This window comes from Pseudophryne corroboree, chromosome 5 (genome assembly GCF_028390025.1).
Source record: "Pseudophryne corroboree isolate aPseCor3 chromosome 5, aPseCor3.hap2, whole genome shotgun sequence".
NCBI lineage: Eukaryota > Metazoa > Chordata > Amphibia > Anura > Myobatrachidae > Pseudophryne > Pseudophryne corroboree.
The window spans coordinates 430,305,495-430,314,509 of NC_086448.1; the positions used below are offsets into that span (position 1 = coordinate 430,305,495).

Consider the following 9,015-nt stretch of genomic DNA (forward strand, 5'->3'; position numbering starts at 1 on the left):
TACAGACCAAAGGGTGTGCGATGGGTTCCGCAGTTGCTCCGACGTATGCCAACATCTTTATGTTTGCTGTAGAGAATGATTTATTTTTCAAAGATCCAGAGATAGCAGCAGACATTGTATTTTATACAAGATTTATAGATGATCTTTTGCTGATTTGGACGGGTACGGAAGAAAAATTCAAAATGATCATGGAAACTCACAATAATTCTGCTAGTCCAGTTAAATTTACCTTTAAGATGGATAGACAGGTGATAGATTTCCTTGACGTTAGAATTTCTCTTCCTGAAGATAGGATTTCCACCACGGTCTTTACTAAACCTACTGACCGGAATACATTTCTACATTGGAATAGTTGTCACCCTAGAAGCCTGAAATATGGCTTACCATACTCACAGATGATCAGAATTAGAAGGATCAACGATGATGCATCTACAGCATCTACTAAAATTGATGATCTAATATCTAAATTTGTAGCTAGGGGTTATCAACTTCGTAAATTACTTCTTGATAAAGAAAAAGTACTGGCCATGGACAGAAAGGATCTATTAGTTAAAAAGGTCAGGACAACACAGGATTCTAAACTCCCTTGGGTGAATCAATATCACTCACGTTCTGAGACGGTATGTAAAATTGCCAAAAAACATTGGCACCTTATTAAATCAGACGAACACCTGAAACTGGGCGAAGTTGATCTGATGCCGTGTTTTTCTAGGTCCAGCAATTTGCGGGATATTTTAGTCAAAACTGACATTACAGGTAAAGGGAAACCATCTTCAAAGAATTTTTTATCTTTAGGTAAAATGGGATGCTACAAGTGTCCTTGCACTACTTGCAAGTACCTAATTAGTGGGGACACCTTTTGTCACCCCTACTTGGGTACCAAGATTAAAATTCATCACCGCTTAACATGCGAGAGTACCCACGTAGTGTATCAGATTATATGTCCATGCGGGCTCTCCTATATAGGTAAAACCATAAGAAAGTTTAAGGAGAGGATGACGGCACACAGATCAGCCATCAGACAGGCGCTGACCACTGGCATGAGTGATCAGCCGGTGGCCAGGCATTTCGTTGAATTAAAACATAGTGTTGCCAGCATCAAGTACCGCATGATAGACCATATCCCGTTATCCTTACGAGGAGGTGACAGAGGGGCTGCCCTTCTGAGAAGTGAGGCCAGGTGGATATCCAAATTGGATGTCTTAGCCCCACGGGGTCTCAATGAAACTCTCCCCCTGTCATGCTTCTAGGAGCTTACCTGTTCTTTTACATATACTGACTACTGTTATTCTTTTTTTGTTGGAATTTCTGTTTATTTTTATGTACACTATTGGATCGATTATATTTGTTTAGATCCGGGTACATTTATAATGATCCATTTTAGGCACTAGTGCTATTAAGATTGATGATTTTCTTATATGTGATGTCCCTTCTTATATGTGATGTCTTTTCTATGCATTATACCTTTTACATGTCTCTAAGATAGGGGTGCCTTTTTAAGGTATACTAATATGCTGATATGCTGTTTCGTTTAGCCCTTATTAATGTTATATGGAGACTGTTAGCGTTATGTATTGTGACTGATTGCAGCGCTCTGTGATGTTTAGGTGGTCACTATGGTGATGGGTTTGGTGCGGACGTAACGGCTTTCAGCCGCGACGTCATCAGGCAGCGTCAGGCCTCGGCGTCCTGCGCTGGCGCCCCGGCGGGCGGGAGAAATGTTCACATCTGTGGGGATATAAGGTGAGATTGTTTGTATTTTATATGTATCCTGACGACAATTCACAATGAAATTGAAACGTTGATCTATCATTACGGAGTTTGGCCGTTTATTTACCAGTTTCTACAAAGCTGTGAGTGCCGCCTGTTATCATCTTCTATATATATATATATATATATTTTTTTTATATATATATATATATATATATATATATATATATATATATAAATGCGAAATCCCTCACTTACTCACTCACTCACTGACTCATAACTAAGTCTCTTACTTTCCGATATGTTAGGAAGCTTAAATCTAACATAGGTATTCTGCTGGTGGGAAATAGGAAAGCTACGTAATTAGAGTTTTAATAAACCTCCCCTAAGTAGATGAAAAGGGTGTTGACATCATTACCGATGTGTTGGTACAATTTAATAAACTACAAAAATGCTCCTGTCACTTTTTATACCGTATCTGCTACGGGTGCTGCTGGGGTAATGCCAAGAACCATGGATTAATATTAACTTCCATTAATATGTCTCAAATTTTCATCTCTACAATTGTACCAAATTTATATTTAAACTATGAAAATCAGGAACTCCCATGTGAAGATCAGATAGAACAGCTAGTCCTCACATATTTTCTTTTTATTCGATTTCATATCCTGCTGACCCCTGCCCACCATTGCTGTGTGACTATCTCATACAGCCCACCAAGAACCTTTGCAATCTGACTGGACCATTATGCAATAGATAGCATCTATCCTTTTGTATCAGTGCCTAGTTTCCTATAGAATGTAAGCTTGTGAATAGGGCCTTCATACCTCTATGTCTGTCTGTTATCACCCAGTTCTGTTATACGATTGTGTCCAACTGTAAAGCACACTGGAATATGCTGTGCTATATAAGAAACTGTTAATAAATAAAATAAATTAATAATTTCCCATTTCCTCCTGTGTACACCCTCTCCCCCCTCCCCCCAGGGCCGGACAACTATTTTATAAAGTTTTCTTGTATTGGATTAAAACAATTTAAACAAACTTAAAATACACATAGAAAATCAAAATCTATAATTTAGCTTGTCACATGCAAAAATAGCAGCAGCCTCTGTATTACTCACACACTGGGACAGGACTCAGGAGGACTACTTAGGTCTGCTGCCACAAATGAGACAGAGCTAGTGATGTTGGTGTGCTCCAGCTGGAGGTACAGTTTCCCCTGTGCCCCCCCCCCCCCCTTAATCTGGCTATGCCCCCCCCCCCTCCCAATTCCCCTGCTTTTTATGTCTCTATCACCCTCTCTTTCTTTATTCCTGTGTCTCTCCTCACTTCTCTCGTCCTCCATTTCTCATTTGTCTTTCTCTCAACCCCCTTCACATATTCCTACCGGTCTCCCCCGACCACCAATTCCTCCTGTCTTTCTCCCATCCCTCCCACTATTCCTCACATGTCTCTCTTGACCCTATCCCTCTCATGTTCCTACCTCACAATATTCCAACCATGTCTCTCTCCTACCTATCCCTGTTCATGCTTTGTCTTCTCACCCCCTTTCCCAATTCATTTGTGTCTTTCAGCCCCTCCCCTACACTTCTAATGTCTCTTCAATCCTCCATCTATTCACCTAATGTGTCTTTTCTTCCTCCTCTATTCCTCTCATGTCTCATTATCCCCCTTATTCCTCTTATGTCTTTCTGCTACACCCCTATTCCTCCTGTGTCTTTCTCTCACCCTCATTTACCTTTTTCTCTCTTATCTGTCTTACCCATTCTCCACTCTTCTCCCAAGTCCCCTGTCTCTCCCTGAGGGTTGTCCCCAGGCACACATGAGGTCTGTCTCTCTGCTGAGTGCTGTGACTCCATAAGCAGTGCAGCTAATGGTGCTGGTGGTGGGGGTATTGGTTACAGACTACTAATTTCTTAATGGCATGGTGTACCAGCATGTAACACCTTACTTGCACCATTGTTTGAGATTTTGTTTTTTAGTATCAACTTTTTTAACTGTACATTTGCACAATCTGCATATCTTTTGTATGACTTGAGACTTTGTGAGACTAGGGAAGTGAGATCGGGGCAAGAATGGGGAATATGGGAATGTGACTGCAATGGACAATGAATACGTTCAATCAGATCAATTCAGAAGATCAAAGTAATTTGGGTACTTATTTGTTGCATGGTCCAACCATTAACGTTATTTTATTATCTGTACAGTCTGAAAATCCATGACTCCAGTTGCAATCCAGTCTCATCTCACCCAGATACAACAAAGAGAGAGAGAGATAGAGAGAGAGAGAGAGAGAGAGAGAGAGAGAGAGAGAGAGAGAGAGAGAGAGAAGCACAGCCCAGGGAGGGAGTCACAGTTCACGATTTGTGGATAGGACTGACTGTGTATGTATAGGTCACAGACATAAGATGCAATTAACTTTTATGCCTAAGTAGATAGATAGATAGATAGATAGATAGATAGATACAGTATATCACAAAGGACCCAGTAAGTAACAATTGTCTGAGGGTAGGGTGGCGGTACTCTGACTAGTTTGTTAATGTACAAACTATTGTTAAATATTTTGCACTGTCAAAAGAGCAACATGGTTGCTTCCTGAACTGTATATATCAGGGTGCAAAATAAATAAGTAATTATATTAACAGAACAATATTATTTATATTGTATTGTCAATATTTAAATATTGCTAATATGGCCTATAAAAATAATTTAATGGGAAAAACAATAAATTATGATGAAGGCACCATTTATAGTATAGAAACATTCAGTATTGTTTCTCTCATCATACAGTAAATACATTTTGATTGGCCCCTCTTTTTTACATGCCACATAACTATAAGATAATATGAATATAGATGAACGCCTGTGCACCAAACACACATTTTGTGCAAAACAAGACCAGCCCTGTAGTTATCTTATTCTGTGCGATGATTGTTGCGATGAATGACACGTCAGATACCCGCCCAGCAAACACCCGGCCATGCCTGCGTTTTTCCAAACACTCCCAGAAAACGGTCAGTTGACACCCATAAATGCCCTCTTCCTGTCAATCTCCTTGCGATTGGCTGTGCGAATGGAATCTTCGCTATATCCAGTGCACAGCAGCTATGCTCTTTGTGCCCGTATGACGCGCGTGCGCATTGCGGCACATACGCATGCGCAGTTTTGCCATTTTTTTACTTAATCGGCAGCGAGCGATCAACTCGGAACGACCCCCTAAGGTCTTGATATATGTTGGTCATAGGAGGTGTGATATAGAGGTGATCGGTGCTACTATCACAGTAGGAGGTATGTTCTGCTTACTTTTCAATTTCTAAATATCCAGATTGAGAGATTGTTTTAGTTGGGCTGGAATGCCACCATCCTGCTAGATGGAGCACAGTCATCTTTATGTTTAATATTTATCTTATTTTTGTATCTTATTTTGTTCTAATTTTTTGTTATATTATACACTGATTTTAAATTGCCATCACTTCTCGCCCTTATTTGGAGCAAAAGCCAAGCCCCACATTCTTACCATATGGAAAAGAAACCTTTATATGAATGTTGCTGAATCCCACAGCGTGATTATATATATGCGCTACATTAATAATGTGAGGGGCACAGCAAAGAAAACTTTATATATTTGAACACATCACCATCACATGATTGGGTTATGTTTCTTTACATTATCTGGGTACCAGGATACCATAATTTGTTGCAAAGATACCTTCATGTGCAGAACATTCATTTGTATTAAGTGAATACGGTATGCACAAATTCACAATCCACAAGGTAATGGTTCTAGTCTCATTACTCTAGCACTTTCTTTGTATTTTAATCACCAAAGGAAGTTGAAATATCCATCTACTTCAAAACCTACTTCAGCTTTATGCCTTCTCTTCTGTTTTTACATGTTTTCAAATGCACTGACAAACGGTGGGAGAACGCCATCGTAGAAGAACTTCCAACACTTCTTTTCATTATGTATTTACAATTTTGGGGCAGAGACCCTGAGTGTTGGTAGAGGGCTGTATCGTATTAGTGTAGCACCTACATTTTCTATTTTCCAGCAAAGTTATGCTTAAAGTCCAGTTACCAATTTTATACCCTGTCGGATGTGAATTTGAATCAAAGTACTGTAAATTATAATATCATGACATCTGGCACTTGAGTAGAGATGAGTGGGTTTGGTTCTCAGAGAACCGAACCCTACTGGACTTCACCTTCCGAGTGACTCGGAAACCAGAACGAGGCAAAACGTCATAATCCCGCTGTTGGATTCTTACGGGGTTTGGATTTCATATAAGGAGCCGAGTGTCGCCGCCATTTTCACTCCAGCATTGGAGAGTGTAGAGAGAGGACGTGTCTCCGTCCTCTCAGTGTCCTCAGTGTACATGTCTTGTGCTGCATCTGTCCAGTCACAGTGGTTGTGTCCTCTGTTGCCATATGTCCAGTGCTGTATAAGCCCATTACAGTGTTGCTGTGTTGTGCGGCATCAGTTTAGTGGTGGTGTATTGTGCTGCATCAGTCCAGTCACAGTGGTGGTGTCCTCTGGTGGCATATGTCCAGTGCTGCTGTATAAGTCTAGTCCAGTGGTGCTGTGTTGTGCTGCAACAGTCCAGTGGTGGGGTGTTGTGCTGCATCAGTCCAGTCACAGTGGTGGTGTCTTCTGCTGCCATATGTCCAGTGCTGCTGTATAAATCCAGTCCATTGCAGTGGTGCTGTGTTGTCCTGCATCAGTCCAGTGGTGGTGTCCCTGTGCTGCCGTATATGTCCAGTGATCTTGCCGTATATGTCCAGCGGTACTGCCGTATAAGTCCAGTTATCCTGCCGTATTATTCCAGTGATCCTACTGTATAATTCCAGTGATCCTGCCATATAATTACAGTGGTACTGGCGTATAAGTCCAGTCCAGTGATACTGACGCATATGTCCAGCGGTAGTGCCGTATATGTCCAGCAGTATTGCCGTATAAATCCAATGATCCTGCCATATAATTCCAGTGGTACTGTTGTATAAGTCCAGTGATCCTGCCATATAATTACAGTGGTACTGGCGTATAAGTCCAGTCCAGTGATACTGACGCATATGTCCAGTGATTCTGCTGTATATGTCCATTGATATTGCCGTATATGTCCAGCGGTACTGCCGTATATGTCCAGCGGTACTGCCGCATAAATCCAGTGATCTTGCCATATAATTGCAGTGATCCTGCCGTATAAGTCCACTGATCTTGCCGTATAATTCCATTGATCCTGCTGTATAATTCCAGTGGTACTGGCATATAAATCCAGTGATCCTGCCGTATAATTACAGTGGTACTGGCGTATAAGTCAAGCCCAGTGATACTGCGGTTTATGTCCAGTGATACTGCCGTATATATCCAGCGGTACTGCCGTATAAGTCCAGTGATCCTGCCGTATAATTCCAGTGATCCTGTCGTATAATTCCAGTGATCCTGTCGTATAATTCCAGTGATCCTGTCGTATAATTCCAGTGATCCTGCCGTATAATTCCAGTTATCCTGCCGTATAAATCCAGTAATCCTGACGTATAATTCCAGTTGTACTGGCGTATAATTCCAGTGATCCTGCCGTATAATTCAAGTGATCCTGCCGTATAATTCCAGTGATCCTGCCGTATATGTCCAGTTGTACTGCCATATAATTCCAGTGATACTGCCGTATATATATATATATATATATATATATATATATAAGAGCAAAAATGACAGCACTCAAAACCATGGTACAGAATGAATAGATGGTGCAAGGCTGTAAATTAACATAAAGGCACATGCTTTTCCAGCTCATTGGAAAAAGCAAAACAAGCCAGCACTCAGTTTAGATGAGAAAACGAAGATTTATTCCATATCAAGGCGACAAGTGTACATACAGGCACAGCCCAACAGCTGTTTCAACCGATACAGGTCGTCCTCAGGGGCTATCTGAGCAGTGTCTAGCACAGGGATATAAACATAAATTGGCACCAAAACAGCAAAAAACCAGCATCCAATTGGGAGGAGAGGGAGGCGGGACAAGCCCTGTATTTTTTTTTTTAAGAAGATTTATTCCATATCAAGGCGACACGTGTACATACAGGCACAGCCCGCTGCTTCCCCGGCTCTCCAGCTCCGTCGTGTCATCGCTAATGTAAACAAAGCCGGCGCCGTCCCTGGCAACGGCTCTGGTGCGCTGTGTGCGAGGAGGGGGACACCAGCACAGACCACACTGAGCCCGCACAGGGGACGGGGACAGTGTAGGCTGCACACGGTATATAACAAGACATGGAACATGGCATGACATAAAGAAGTGTAAAATATAGCGCTGAAAGAGAAAAAAAACATATACTACATAATCACACAATGCACAATGCATAAACAAAAAGAATAACCAATGCATAATGCAAGATGCAAATAAGAGAATGCGCTCCGCTGGGTGTCGCTGATAAAAAGGTGTCAAATAATAGCCGTAAACTGTCCCGCATGGACAGATCCCTGAAGCAATAATGATCATTAAGGCACTGTAGGCATTAAATGGACCAATAGGTCTAACTCAATCATATATCAGAAATGACAGCGGCAGTTAATGGCACAAATGGTGGTGGTGACATTGGAAAGTGTCAATGGACAATATTCAGGTGCCCAGAAGAGCAAAAACTAAACAGCGGCAGAAGAACAGGAAAATGAAGGAAAATCCCATAGGGGCAAAGATGTGGCAGGACGCTATCGGCATCCCTGTGGATAGAGCACCTAAGTGAAAAATAAAATGAAAGAAAAGAAATAGAATTAAGGTAGAGCCCACTGTGTGCAGATATTGAATGGATCAAAGGTAGTGCATTAAATGGAAGGGTAAATGATGCCAAGGGATAGGGGGTGGGAGCACAAGAACGCAGAATAAACAGAGATAACTAAAGGATGCCCATGCTATAGTCCGAGGCCATGAGTGGTCAAGTAATAAAAGTACAGCACCCAGTATTCCCAGACCGTCTCCAGAACTGGTACTGACTGGGCCCAACACTGCTTAGTTTCCAAGATCGGACGGAATTGGACGTCGTCCAGTGTGGTATGGCTGTAGAAAACACTAGAATTCCACATCAAGAGCCGGCAAATGCCTATCCGTAACAGGGCAAAATGCTGGTGGTGATGGCAGAAAGGTGCCATAGCAGCAAAGTCACTCCCACAACCCATGAGGAATGCAAGATAAGTAATCACATCAATACATCATGCACAATCACTGACACACGGCGGTGTCAAGGGGATCAAGCAAAAAACTTAGTAGGTGAAAATGCATAATACTGGACACACGGCGGTGTCTAAAGA

At 41.8% G+C, this 9,015-nt stretch overlaps 1 pseudogene; it reads right to left on the minus strand.

Annotated features, from left to right (window-relative positions):
- Positions 1-8,652: 8,652 nt before the first annotated feature.
- On the minus strand, positions 8,653-8,772 carry LOC134930583 (5S ribosomal RNA; annotated as a pseudogene).
- Between the last annotated feature and the right edge of the window lie 243 nt (positions 8,773-9,015).